Genomic DNA, 16,063 nt, shown 5'->3' with positions numbered 1-16,063 from the left:
GCTGGCACAGACTGTTTTCGAGACCTGATCCATCACTTCATGGTGCTGCAGTTCTAACATATGCTTTTGTAGCTGCCTAAACTGGAATACACTTTGCAGTTAAGCTTAATAGATAAAATTATCAATATTATTACAATTATTAAGGACCAATCAGGTGCCTCCTTGGTGGAAGTGCTTGATCTTTAGAAGTTCTAAACCTGAACTTCTAAAGTGCTAAACTTTTGCACAACACTGCATGTCCAGACATTCAGCTTCATAACATCTAAGAGGGGTATCTGACCAAGTGGTTGGTGACCATGAACTTTCCACCTCCGTCCTGAAATAGACTGTAAACTGCTCTTAGACTGGAAGAGAACAATGACACACCACAGTGTCCTAAACAATTACAAAACTGTCTGAATTACACATCACTACAGTCCTATCCTTATCCAGCACAAGTCCTTGATGTTAAGTAATAAACATGGGTGCTTCATGTCCCATAAATAAGTTATTTGATTTTTTTCTTAGAAGTGGATGTGGCTGAAAATAATTCTATTTTCCAGTCATTTTGTTCTGTTTTGTCATGTTTTGAATGTGAATGTGATGTTTTTTTTAATTTAATTAATTTATTTATTTCTTTTTTATCATGGTTTCGTACTAACATCTGCAAATGTGCTCTTCTTGAACCGTTTTAGTGATACTGGATTGTTGTTTTTTTGGGTTCCTCTGACACACACTCCTGTGGTTAACACTGGTTTGTGAAGTCCAAACTGATGATATAATCAACTGCATCTCTATCAATCAGGATTCAGAGGAGCGCCAGTAAAGTGTAAAACAATGGAGCGGAACCAGCCCATTTGTCACTGTTGTTGCTGCTTTGATAGAAATGATAACCTTTGTGTAAACTGACTCCAGTGTGTCTCATGGTGGTGTGTGGTGTTTGTCTGCAGTGTTTGTTGGACCAAACAGGTTTTTTAATTACTCCTTTTTTTTTTCTATTTTTTTTTTTATTTATCCAAAACCCCCTCCTCGTCTCCTCTGTCCTGTGTCCTCTACGACCCAGAAATCAATCTTGATGTGCCATCACAAAGTACGTCTCAGTTGCTAAAATGCATCTAGAGGAGAGAGGATGGACAAGACTTGCTGGAGGAGCTATGTGATACACCTGTGCATCCTTGTTGCATCTTCAATGAAGTCTATTCTGCACCTGTGAAATAACAGAGGTGTGAATATGCAGACTGTTGCTTCTTCTCATATCCCAATGACACATCTTTGATTTCTTTTCTTGAATTCCCTCCTTGTGTCTTAGTCCCTCCCACCCAAGGAAGAGACGTGAGGAGTGAGGAGTCGAGGCAACAGGTATTTTAACGAAATGAGGCATCCTTGCCTCAGAGCCTTTGTTGTAAAGCTACATCATTTAAATATAACATGTTGTTATAGTCTACCCCTGCATTTTGTGATCTATGTCAGTGTTCACAATAACTTACATTTATTTATTTACAATTCAACTTACAGCAGATTGTGAAGGCAATGTACAGATGTCACACATTTTTATTTTGTATTTAACACACACATGCAATGTGAAGTATAAAAGATTTGTGACACACAAAAGAGAACTACATACATAAAGAGCGGCCTATACTATAATTGAGGGATACATAATGTGCATTCACTGCTCCTCCAGGAAGCTTCTCTACTTGAGATGCATTTTAGGAAATGATGTGCTCTTTGTGACAGCAAGACTGATTTCCAGGTTATGGGCAGGAGGATGGAGGACAGAGGAGATGATGAGGTTAAAATGAATGAAATGAGATGAGCCTCATGTTGGCAAAAGGGCTGACAATATGCATGTATATTATAGTGTGACACAATCATAATATAGGTCACTCCTTTTTTGCATAGTATTCATTTGTGTTCCATTAATCATTTGTACTTCAACACACACGTGTTTACATAAAGTGAAAAAAATCCACTCGATTCACATTATTATCCTTGAGTACATTTATACCGTACATTATCATGAACACTGTTCTGTTCATCTGAAATAGATCATAAAATGCAGTGGTAGGTTATAATGACGCAATGAACAGATGATACAGCTCTGCTGCTACAAATGAAATTTAATTGACATGGCTTTAAAACAAGGCACATTGTCTCATCTTGTTAAATGCCTGTTGCCTCACCTCTTCGCTCCTCGTGCTTCTTTCTCACCATCTCTTGAGAGAGAAACAAACACATGAGGAGATGAGTCAAGGAGAGGAATCAAGAATGTAAAAACTGGAAAATAAGATTAGGGACATAACACTTCTAACACAACAGATGTCTAAACTGGGGGTTGAATTGTTTCTCTTAGTTTGACCTTCAGTTTCAAAAAAACAATTACACACATTTGTGTAGCTGTTTTTGGGGAGTTTTGCTTGACAGGTCAACAGTCGGTGACGAAAAGGAACAAATTTTAGCCTTGCTTGATAAAACAAAGACGTCTTATCTTTGGAGCAGTGGGGTGCTGCACACAAGGTAGACTGAGCCTAGCTTACATATAGCCGCAAAGAAACTTCCTCCAGACAGATGTAGCCAATCAAATACATGCAAACACACAATAGATTGTTATATAACATGATGTTTACTTTGTATTTATTCGCAACATGTGATGAAATAATTTCTTCCAAGATCTTTTTACAGAGTTGTAAATCCTGTCTTTGAAAATAAACACACCGATGAGTTTAAGGCTTATCAGAGGTCAAACCACTGCACAGAGGTTAATGTGCACAATACCTGCAATGTAATCAAAAGGAATGTCCTGCTTATTTATGCTCATATTGAAAGAAATTTACCAATAATGTTCATTTTTGGTATATTTTCTCAGTCCTTTACTGGATGACAGGAAGTTAGCACAAACCTACTTTAGCATTTTTGCTGGAGGAGTCTGTGACGTTCTGCTAGAACCTTCTAAAATGGCTCCCTGCTACATGCATTCAAATGAATGAAAGGGTTGAGTTTCATCACACAGAGCTACAGCTGGTCTGAACGTGGCCTCTGAATATTTGCAAGTGTGTGGGGGAGGGCTGACTGCAGCTACTGAAGTGATAGCAGCACTGCCCATAGCTATGCAAGCGTTGTGTTGGTCAACTTCAACTGCTAGAGGCTCCTCTAGCACACCCTCAACCTCTGTCTTTTCTTGTTTAATTACAGACAAAATCCCATCTTCACATACTCAACACTTGACGTAAGACATCTGGAGTGCTACAGAAGCTGACCATTCTTGACCCCTGGAGCAGAAAATTTATGCTTGTTTTTGTTTTTTTTTTGTCATTGTATGTCTATAAAAGTGGATGATGTGGACTAAGCCAGAGTGTTTTTCAAACTAAAGTTAAAGTTGAAGTAGGAGCTCAGCAAAGTTCTGAAAGAAGTAGGATACAGTGCATGGTACAGTTGTGTTGCTGTCACAATCAGGAAGAAACAAACTATCACCTGCTGCTGAGAGACAATTGGTCAGGATGGTCAAGAGTCAACCAAGAATCATCAAAAAGCAGGTCTGCAATGAATAAGAAGGTGCTAGGACACAGATGTCAGTGTCCATAGTCAAATGTGTTTTACACCCCCATGGGCTAAGAGGCTGCCGTGCAAAAAGGAAGTCCTTCAGTAGCAGCACTGTAAGACTTGACTGAAGTTTGCTGCTCATCACATAGACAAAGAAAAGACCTTCAGGAGGAAAGTTCTGTGGTCAGATGAAACTAAAATTGAGCTATGACCAGCAATATGTTTGGAGGAGAAAAGGTGAGGCCTTTAACCCCCAAAACACCAAATCTACCATCAAGCATGGTGGTGGTAGTATTATTCTCTGGGGCTGTTTTGGTGCTAGTGGAACTGCTGCTTTACACAAAGTAAATAGAATAAAGACAAAGGAGGATTACCTCCACATTCATCAGTAAAACTTAAAATCATTGGCCAGAGGGTTGGGTCTTGGACACAACTGGGTGTTACTATTACTGTTATTACTGTTGTTATGGGCAAATCTCCTTTTGAAAATGATTTTGCTCACACACAGATTGATCCTGACAGGGGTGCTTACATCATCATCTGGTGAAAAGCTCAGTGTACACTATTCAGAGTTTGGAGGTCAGGGATGAAAGAGCCCTATTTTGAGGGTAGAAAAATGCAGTTTTATTTAGGATGGAGGGTGGAAACAGAAAGAAAAAGATTCTTTTGCACATTTAACCAGCTCTAGGTGGATGTACATACAACTCCTTGCAAATTCTTGTGGGACTTGAAGAGGAGGGGGAAGGATTGTGTGTCTCAGGGGCAGGAAGGACCCACCTCCTCCCCCCCCTCCCAGCTAGGCCCTTTGTTCCCTGATGATGTATGAGACAGCATCTCCCTTGGAGTACTACAGGAACACGACAGCGAAGCAACAACGCTGTCCCATAATAGAGACTGATGGGATGGCTCCTGCTTTCTTCACTTTGTCCACTCTGAAGTTGAGTTGGCACAGCACTCCAGGCTCCGATCGGGCCCTGGACAGCTCAAACAGGGACCCTCGTAAGAGAAGACTCAACCTGACGGCAGCTCACGTCTGTCTGCTGCGCTGGGTCCCGCCACAGCTGACAGGTGGATGGATGGATGGATGATGTATGAGAGGATGGAGGGGTAGATGGATGGAAGGGGGACCTGCACAGGTCTTTGTGGGCAGAGTATCAATGGGGAAGAGGTGAGGGGATCTGGTTCCTGTTGGACATTCCTGAGATGACTGAGCTTGCAAAAATCTTGCAAATCAAGTTGTCTTTCCTCAGAGCATTCACACTGTCTGGAAGCCATCAGCTGAGGGTGATTTGATTTCTGGTGTCATGCTGCAACAAAGCAGGACTATATTACATAACAACAGCAAAGTATTACAGGGATATTAGAAACACATGGGTTAGCAGACTCCAATATGTCAGCTTTTAAAAGAGATCATACTGTAAACAAAAACTGGTTCAATCAATAGCATGTTGAATGCTAGACTATATCTGTAACTTTCTGAAACTGACAATCCAACATTCATACCCATGTTACTCTGCAACTGGTCTGCTGTGCAGATATAAGAGGAGACAGACATTGTGTTTTTCTTTCAAACTCTCTTTTTTTCATTTGTGGCTCTTTGTTAACAAAACATTGTCACACCACCAATGACTTCTTGGAGAAATCTGAAAATGTACATTGTTTTTCTCCTTCTTCAATGACCTCCCCTATCACCTGTCACCTCCCCTCTCCATCATGACTGTAACATGGACCACTACATGGACCTGAGGGTTTTTAAGGGAATCAAGATAGAATGTAGTTTTGTGGTAAATGGATTATGGATTAGCTATGGAGCCTAAAGTGCCACTGTATTTAACAACATGTCAGGGTTATGTTGTTTGGAAATGCAGAGATCAATAGAACTGTGATTGGTCTGCTCATGCTTTCCGTAATTTCTAAATTTCATATTCCATGCTAGCAAAGATTTTTGAGACTTAAGACAAAACTGGGCAAAGTGAATGAAGCAGAGAAATTTGCTGCTTTTCACCAAAACTATCATAATGTTACCCTACTCTGGTTATATACGGTACACCTGCTTTAGTGCAACACATTTAACTTGTGGCTGTGTCAGACAGTGGTCTATAAATCATAACCCAGCCTGCTAGTATCTGTGTTAACACCTTGCATTAACTATTCATTAAACTTAAGGAAAAGTAAAAGACTATTAGTTGTTTTGCTTTATTAACATTAGAAGTAATAAACATTTCTGCCTTTTTAACTCAACCATTGGGGCTTTACATCTTGTTGCTTCAAGGCCCTCTACCAGGGGTGGTTGAGAATGAGGGTCTAAAGAAGGAAACGACAGATAAAGCAAGGCAGACTTTCAGGTTAATGCCATTTTTAGCATTTGCATAAATTTCCAAGTGGATCAGATAAGTAGACTAAACACAATAGGGCAACAGAGGTTGTATCATTTACAAAAAAAAAGTGGTCTAAACAGTTGTAAATATAAAAAAAAAACAACAACAACAAAAAAAACATCTAAATGACCATCATGATCAAGCATTAGAAAGAGGATGAGGAGGAAAGTACTACAACAAACAGATGATGAAAATCCAGACCGTGAGGAAAAACAAGGAACAGGAGTGACACCGGAAGAGAGACAAGAAGAGAAAGCACAGCATGTGTTTGTACGAGAGGTTGTTTGGATGGTGTTCTGTGCTTGCGTGTGTGTGTGTGTGTGTGTGTGTAGGTGTGTGTGTGTGTGTGTGTGTGGACAGATCATGACTCAGACAGGAAATAGATATTATGATCTTTCAGAGATGGAGGCTCAATTATTGAATAGATAATACAGTATAATATATGAATAATGCTCCTACTACACAAAGACTTGACACACATGCACATAAATGATGAATCATTTCCGCTGATTACAATTATACAGTCATTAAATTGTAAATCCATAGAAGGTGGGTTTGTAGCCAGGCAGCCTTTAGAGGCTGAGGCAATGGCTGTTTGATCTTTAAAATAGGTAAATAATAATAATAATAATAATAATAATAATAATAATAATAATACAATGATAAGCTGTTTTAGTTAAGCTAGTAAAGACTAGTTCAACAATATCACACTGTTCTTAATAATATTTTGAGTATTTTGCTTCTCACTGCTAACAGAGACTCCAGTCTGCAGTGCAGTTCCATACAAATCACTGATAAATCAGAGAATTGCACTGAATTATATCCAGTAATTATCAGCTACAAGTGACTTCAGTCCTCTGAATGGCGTAATACAGATCTGGAATCAGGAAGGTGTTGGCTGAACTTAGCATGAAGACTGGAGGCAGGTGAAACCTATAACCTGGCTCAGTCTGAAGTTGAGAAATACTCCTTATGATGAACACAGAGTATCTCATTTGTTTAATCAGTACTCAAACAAAAAACAACAACAATTTGTGGTTTTAGTGAGACCATCAGATACAGTACCTGTGTTCAGCTTTCTGGTGTCTTCCTGGACAGTGAGGTTGCCAGTTTTATTGCCAGTGTTACCAGTTTGAAAGGCACACTGAAGATCAGACAGAAGATCATCTTCAATGAACGCTTTGGTTACTTTGTTCAGCAAAATGAGGACAGCCCAAAGTCAGACTCTTAGTTCATGTTTCCCTCCATTCTTTAGCTTGTTGGCACAAATGGCGTGCTGAATATAGACAGCAAACTTTGCCTCCAGCTCTTCTGTCCTCCTCTACTCCCCAGCCAACACATCTCCACGTAGGTCTCTCCTCTGGTTTATGTTATATGGTAAGGGATATGATCAGATGAAGGGCAATGGCAGAGTATCTGGCTATGTTCTATTCAAACAGTGACAGCTAGGGTGTGCTTTCGTAAGTTTTTTTTTTGCTTCTTCTTTTTTTTTTTTTACTTAATTCCTTTAGTTACATTTTATGTCTACACAATAATTAAATGAATAAATACCTTTTAGGGGAGTCTAGGGAAGCAGAAACCTCTTTGGAATTGGAAACTTTTGGATTGATTGTTTTGCAGCTAGTAGAACCCTGTCTGAAGTTGTACTGATCATCATGAACCCACTTCTATCTGAATAAAGGGTGTAGAAGTACCTCAGTAAGGTGAGCTGTGTATTATTGTTCTTATGCTCTCAACACAGCATAACTTTTCCTTTTCAAAGCTCTGACCATTTATAATTTTGTAGCATTTAGCTTTTCTTTCTTGTCCTCTTTCTCTCCTGTGTCTATGTTTATCGTTGGTGTGGGTGTACAAGTGACCATGTGATAGCAAACAAAGACAATCCCATCATTCTGACCATACTCCAAAATGGACTCCAGATTACATGTGGACAGCCAACTTTTAATTTTGTTCCACCTTTCACAGGTACAAATACCGTTGCTATCAGACGTGGCTTTCTGATTCGCTGTACAAGGTCCCTCCCTTACTTCGTTACAAACTTTAATAGACACAGTATCAAATGACTTGTCTGTCGTCTTTCAAATCAGGTCCCTATCACAATGATTATGACCTGGCAATTTCTATAACTCTCAAACACCAATCAAAAAAAATCTCCTTGGTGTGAACCATATTTTACTTTTTTTAGTCATGTTGTACTTTTGTAATTATTGTCTTGCTTATTTCATGCCTTATCTGTATCCAGCTGCTGTAACAGATAAATTTCCCTGTTGAGGGATCAAAAAAGTTTATCTTATATTGTCTTAACTTTTCTTAACTGCACAAATATAATGACATGAAGCCTTCAAAAGACGACTGACTGAAATTGATGCTCTTGTCCACACTGGAATAGCATCAGGACATGTAAAAGATGAGGCATCTGTGAGCTCAGAGGCAGTAACAGAGAAGGCAGTAATAGCTTTTACCCCTTTGGAGTTTATATCTACGTTATCTGGAACAGTTACTCTTAGACAAACATAGTTGCTACAAGCTTGCTGAACTCCAAATGGACAGAAAATGGCACCTCAGCCTTGGAATCCAACCCTGTGAAGTGGTTCAAGAAGCAGATGGAGATGCTACATTGAGGTGCATTCAAAGGCCTTCTTGCACAACAGCTGATCCTGCTGAACTGGACAAAGACCAACTTGACATCTTGCTCTAAACCCACTGTGATCATTACCTAGAATCTATTTATGAATGTTATGCAATGCACAAATAATGGCTAAACATCAATTGTTACAAAACATTAGATGTCCCAATCACTTATTTTTCCATAAATGGAGTGTGTTTTTTAAAATATTTTATTGATGCCATAAACAGAAGCAGTGCGTGTGTGTGTGTGTCATGAGGGGAATCCACACATCCGAAACAAGGAAGTGAAAGCAGTTGACCAAGACCTGCTCATAGGTCACTGGGGACTGACAGGACCTTAGTCTCAGTCTGTGTGTACGTGGATGTATGTGTGTTAGCACAGATTTTGAAAGTCATGTTGCCAAACATAGCCTCCAAATTCCATGATTCCATGACATGCGTGAATTGGTCAAATATGTGGGTCAATCATTTGTGATCATTACTTCGACTAAAAAAGATCTCTTATCTGCATTTGTAAAGTACAGTGTTACTTCAAATGACCATCCTCACCTTGAGATCGTATTGATAAAGAGCCCTGAGGTTGTTTTTTTTAGGTCTACATACTGACTTTTGCTTCATTTGTTTGTTTATCATCCCAGGCCTGGCTTTATTATAGGGTAGAAGTACAGAACAAGCAATAGGATTTTTACTGCTGAATTTTCTTAACACACTGTGATTATACTAGTTGAGAAATTTTCAGGTATTTGTAAATGGCAGAACAAGCATGCATAAAACATTTGAGTGTAATGTATATGAATCAGCCTGGTCCCCTCTCTGGTTATTCTTATGTTCCCATAGGTATTAGCTTTACAGCCAAAGCTAATATCTAGTTACTAGAAACTGGCTTCATTTTGTCTCTTAATAACTAGACGTGTATCAGAAAGTTCTCTTTTTCTCTTGAAATAAAAATACACATTTTTTCAACAAGAAATATTTGCACATTTTTGTACGCGGTGGCTGCAAGGCTGCAGTAAAGGCACTCAGTGGGTTGGGTTGAGGGTCTGTGTTGGAGGATATCATGGTGCCCAGATGACAATGACTTTGGAGAACTCTAAAATTTAGCTTGTGAAGCAGCTCTAAGTTTTAGATTATACCATGAATTATGGCATATTTTGTAAGACAACCAACAAGCTGTACCCTTCTGACTTTGATGTGACCAAATTTTAGATGTAGAGCAGGCAGAAGAATCCCATTTTTAGAACAATTTCTGCTTCCATCTATGATTTGCCTGAAATTCTTATTGCACAAAATACAGATATTTATAAAGATATTTGTGAAATGTTAGCTGGATATATCAAATGTTTTCTGAAATAATAATAAAACCTGTCAGCCCACTTTCAGCATGTTGTAGTGGACAGTTTTGGACAAGTAGATAAAACAGACTCTGATTATGTAAAATTTAGAACAAAAATAAATGAAATAAAGCATGAAAATTGAAAATGGAAAGTGTCATCTTTAGCACACATTAGCAAAAAATGTAATGCATCTGAACCATATGTAGTTCCATGTCACAACATGACAAAACAAAGGAAAGTATTTTTTGTATTTTTTGTAGTTTTTTATAACTGATTAAGCAGTTGCACTACAACAACAAAAATATTAATATTAATATTAATAATAGTCTAATCCAAGAAGAACAGAGTTCTGAAGTTTCAAGATCATTCTCAAAATAAAACATAAATCAAATTTTTAAATATGTATATTTTTTTCAATATGAGCATATTTTTCATCTGGGACTCCACTTTGTATGAATAAATCTTGATTTGGAGGAGACTTGTGATGTAGTATAATTTCTCTAAGAATTATATCTGCATTACATCATTAGGATAGTGTTAGCATAGAATAACTATGATACATAGATGAAATGAAGATTGTTGAAATGGGAAATGTTGATGCGTTGACATGCAGTTAAAACCAGAAGCTTGCATACACTGTATAAAAAGACAAAAAACCTTTTTTCCCTTCCCTGTCTGACATTAAATGTGACTAAACTTTCCTGTTTTAGGTCAGTTAGGATTACCAAAATTATTTCTATTTGCTTGATGCCAGAATAATGAGAGAGAGAATTTTTTAAAGAGAATTTAGAGTCAGACATTACATACACTAAGATTCCTATCAAACAATTTGGGAAAGCCCAGATGATGATGTCATGGTTTTAGAAGTTTTTGATTGGTTAATTGACAACATTTAAGTGAATTGGAGGCCTACCTGTGGATGTATTTTAAGGCACACCTCAAACACACTGCTTTCTCTTGTGACAACATGGAAAATATAAAGAAATCAGCCAAGATATCAGGAAGAGAATTGTGTACCTCCACAAGTCTGATTCATTCTTGGGTACAATTTCCAGATGCCTCAAGGTTCCACATTCATCTGTTCAAACAATTATACACAAGTACAAACACCATGGGAATGTCCAGCTATCATAGCGCTCAGGAAGGAGACTGGTTCTGTGTCCCAGAGATGAAGTGTTTTGGTGTGAACAAAAGCAAAAGACCTTGTGAACATGCTGCTGAAGCTGGTAAGAGAAAAGAAGAAGCCATTACTCCAAAAGCAACATAAAAAAAAGCCAGTTTACAGTTTGCAAATGCACACAGTGAAAAAGACCTTCATTTTTGGAGACATGTCCTGTGGTCTGATGAAATAATAGAAATTGAACTGTTTGGCCAAAATGACCATTGTTACGTTTGGAGGAAAAAGGGGGAAGCTTGGAAGCCTGAGAACACCAGTTCGGGGGTGGCAGCATCATGTTGTGGTGGTGGTTTGCTGCAGGAGGGACTGGTTCACTTCACAAAATAGATGGCATCATGAGGAAGGAACATTATGTGGAAATATTGAAGCAACATCTCAAGGAATCAGCCAGGAAGTTAAAGCTTGGGTGAAATGGGTCTTCAAATGGACAATGACCTTAAGCATGCAGCCAAATTAGTTACAGAGAGGCTTGAGGACAACAAAGTCAATGTTTTGTAGTGACCATTACAAAGCCCTGATCTCAATCCTGTAAAAAATTTGTGGGCAGAGCTGAAAAGGCATGTGGAGCAAGGCAGCCAACAAACGTGCCTCGGTTACACCAGTTCTTTCAGGAGGAATGGGCCAGAATTCATCAAACTATTGTGAGAAGCTTCTGAAAGGAAACCCAAAACATTTGACCCAAGTCATACAGTTTAAAGGCAATGCTACCAAATATAAAGGAAATGTATGTAAACTTCTGACTTTGAAGAAAGTAATAAAAAATTCTCTAAAAACTTCTCTCTCATTATCCTGGCATTCAGGCTGTTTGGCTGTTACCAAACAGCTTGAACTTGGTTTTGCAAGTCCAAGGGGACAGGATCAAACTGACTGTGATCCTAAATATTATTCTTTTAAAACATTTATTGAATATACATTTTTGTACAAATTGCTGAACTGATGCAACATCATTTATGATTTACTGGTGGCCTCTGCGTAGGGAATTTCCTTTACCAGTTCGATTGATGCAACAGCCTGTTTTGTAACATGCTTCACCCACAAAGACCGCTGCTCTTTAAAACTGCACGAGTGTTTGTTGTTGGAATGGCAACAGCCAGACCCAGCGATGTGGAAATTTGGGCTATGGATTTGTTATGTTCTCATTCATCTCTCTCTGCTCTGTTTTCTCTCACTCTCTGATAACATCAAGTCATCTCTGCTAAATGACGGATCATTCCACTGCTAACACCCCAGCGCTGAAAGTGGGCCCATTCATCAGCGCAGCACAGACCTATGTGCAGGTGTGTGTGTGTGTGTGTGTGTGTGTTTGCTTTAGAGTGCTCATGTTGTTGGGACAAAGATGTTTCACATTGTGGGGACCTGTCTCCTTGGACTTGGATTGAGAATTAGATTATCTTTAGGATGCGGTCGTGTTTGTGTAGTATTTGTGTTTATTTGTGTTTGGGTAAGCCAAGGTGTAGTTCGCATGGCCCAGCAGTAGAAACAGTATTAGTCGGTTCCATATCTGTTGTATTTGTCCTTAACCCTAACCCTATAGTTATTTTTCTGCAACTTGATGCACTCAATACTATCATCTCATTGAATTTATTCCATTATTGTGTCATAGTGTTAAAAACTAAATGAGGTCTTTTTGATTTGTTCTTTATTTACTAATAGTTTTTATTTCACTAGTTTTTATTTTACTGGTCAAAGTGACTCAAAAAGCAAATCCATTTCTTTTCTATTCTTCTTTTCCTCTGTCTGCCACAGGTCAAAAATCATGGCCGCCAGTCAGTCCACAGGGTATATACAGGAAGAGCTGTTTTATTACGACTAAACACACATTCATACACACACTGATGTACAGAGGGAAGTCCCTATGGACACTTCTGCAAGTGCACATAAATGTCACAGTGCACATCAGATGTAGGGTCGAAACGTTTTTCCAGCTTGAATCTAAACTGCAGAAATGAGTCATAGGTTAACTGACTCACACATTAATAAATTATGTGATAGACTTTAACTTGATCAAGTATTCCACTGTTTAGTTCTTGGTTGTTTGCTCAGCTTCCTACTGTTAGATTAGATTAGATGAGACAGAACTTTATTGATGCCTTTGGTAGGCTACCTCAGGGAAATTTTGATTTTACAGTTATATCCTGTCCAAACAGGAGGGAGAAACTGTTGGGTCAGCCAGCGTGACTTTTTTGGGTTTTAAGCAGGAGGTGTCAGAAAAGTTACCACAGGGGTAGCTGGCTTGTGGCGGCCAAGCGTTCATAGCGACATCGCTTTTTGATCCTTCGATGTCGGCTCTTCCTATCATTGTGAAGCAGAATTCACCAAACGTTGGATTGTTCACCCACTAATAGGGAACGTGAGCTGGGTTTAGACCGTCGTGAGACAGGTTAGTTTTACCCTACTGATGATGTGTTGTTGCAATAGCAATCCTGCCCAGTACGAGGGGATGTGATGTTGATGAAAACTGAGATTTCGGACCACAAAACAATGAGACTGAAATCTTCTTGGATCTGTTGGAACAACACATAGTTACTGATAATCCTTGTAAGTGTGTTGCTAGTCACAAGTTCTTTCACATTACACAAAGTCATGTGAACCATTGTTGTTATTTGATCCATTAGAATGCACTGACATTCATATATTATACGGTACATATCTTGAAAAATTATGTAGTTTTAGATATAACATGAAAAGACAGACAAGAAACACAATAATCAACTCTAACATAAAAAAACAAGATGTGCTTTTATAATCTCTACTCCACATAAGATGTTCCATTTGTGTAAAGATATCTGGGGTCTTTGTATTGGTGACATTGCTGATCAAAGCAATAAATGATTCTGCTTGTAAAATCAACAGAGGAGAGACTTCCATGCATGGCCACAGCATTTCATCTGAACCCAGCATGAGAAAACAGACAATCTGATATGCTTGTTTTACTTGAATTGACCATAATGCCTCACATTTATAGAAAATTTATATAAAACTCAGCCCCGGGTTGCCCTTTACATCCCTGATTCATTGATGCAGCACTTGCATTGTTTTTTATTTGTTCAGGATACAATTCTTTTTGGTTTAGACATATTCAAAGGTAATATATTACATCTTATCTGCTCCAGTGCTGATTGTATCTCCTGCTTTAAAGCAGAGGTTAATTTATAAACTGTAGGTCTATCCATTATCTATACACCACTTAATCTTCACTGGGGTCGTGGGGGCTGGAGTCTATCCCAGCTGACTCGGGCGAAGGCAGGGGACACCCTGGACAGGTCGCCAGTCTATCACAGGGCTAAACTGTAGGTGTTATTGTGTAAATCATCTGCAAACACAGAGACATTGAATTCCTTCAAAACATAAACATTTTCGCTTTCGAGACCTCAATTAAAGAAAACTGTGTCCAACTGTTGCAATTGCTATTTATCCATAATATGTTCTTCTTTCTCATAATCTTCCATGGTTGATGTTTCTCTAAAGTCCAGCAGCACTGCTACACGTTTCTTATCTTCTTTATCTCTGAACCAGTCATCCAGCATGTGGCTCAGCACAGTGACTGTGGAGCTGCAGAGCTTTTCTCTATAGAAGAACTTGTGTTTTTTTTTGTTTTTTAACACTATAGAATTTTTTTAAAAAACACTGCAAAGTCTAAAAAATGGAAATTTCCACATTTCCATGTATCATCATCTGTATCATTCTTTTTCAACTTCTTTGGTTTACAGTGCTTCAGTGGGTCTCTAAAACACAAACAAATACAGTTCAGCATTAATCATGTTTTATGGAGCTGCTTCACATTTTATGACGCTGCTCCGGAAAGGTCAGCACTTGCACATAATTCTCAGACTACAATACTGGGAACATGATTCCAAGCTTATTGCTACTTGCTTTATATACAGTATGTATTCATGTTGATATGTAGAGCAGCTTGTTAAGGTGAACGTCTCCTTTGAGGCTGAGGAAAACAAAATGTCACGCTCATGTCTACATGAGCCAGTAGAAGGCAAACGGACGTCTTTTTGGTCTGTGAAGACTTTTCACCACTCATCCAAGAGGCCTCCTCAGATCTAATTATCCGATCTAAGTCCAGATTTGTACTGGTTTAATGTTCCTTCCTCATAAATCTCAGCTATTTCCAATAGTATACAAAGCTGTCAACAAGACAAACAGTGACTACTTTAAAAGAATATCAAATCCAAAACGGATTTTGCTTTGTTTACAACATAATGTGTTGTTTCATAGTTTTGACATCCTCACTTTTGTTCTAGAAAAAAATAAAACATAAAGAAGCCCCCTGAATGGTGGTTGCATGCCAGATGCTATAAAGCAGATAATGATAAATTAGGATAAAGGTGACAATGGCTGATCCAAAGGACAACAAGCACTTGATGTTTCTGGCTTTATTGCACTCTTCATAGCATGTTGCTAACGATAACAGCCATGACAGTACATGAGATGACAGTGATAATGACGACAGTGATTGTAATCATAGTGGTAAGATTTGACATTAAAGGACAAAGACTTAGGTCAGGCTCTTCAAACACACTGAACAAAAAGCAGCTTCCCGTGCCTCCTACGCTGGTACTAGAATTATATTTGTCCCTGTGTCTTTTGTCATGATGGCATTATTTTCTCTGTGATGTTAATACCATCACCGTGCTGAATGTTGTCCACCAAACTCAAGAATGTTGTTTGTCTACTGGCACCATCAAGTGGTGTGAAATCTTAACTGCATCTCTGATAGAAGACAAAATTCATGTGCTGTGCTGTACTCTTATTGTGTGTAAAATTAATACTAGTTAGAGAGAGTGAGGTCCACTGCAGCACAACAGTATTTGCAATTCATTCATTTTTCTGTCTTTCATTTCACCTTCTGTGTTTTTTCTCTTTGCTGTTTTCATCGCATCTTGTTTTCTCATTTTATTCCTTTCAGATCTCCCTTACATTTTACATCATTCTGTATGTATACAATACCTTCTTTCTCCTCTTTGACATATCTTTGTTCACATTCAGTTGTAGTTTTTTAACCAAACAGCAATCCA

This window comes from Stegastes partitus, unplaced genomic scaffold (genome assembly GCF_000690725.1).
Source record: "Stegastes partitus isolate 25-593 unplaced genomic scaffold, Stegastes_partitus-1.0.2 Scaffold154, whole genome shotgun sequence".
Classification (NCBI taxonomy): domain Eukaryota; kingdom Metazoa; phylum Chordata; class Actinopteri; family Pomacentridae; genus Stegastes; species Stegastes partitus.
Note: the sequence above shows the minus strand (reverse complement) of the source record.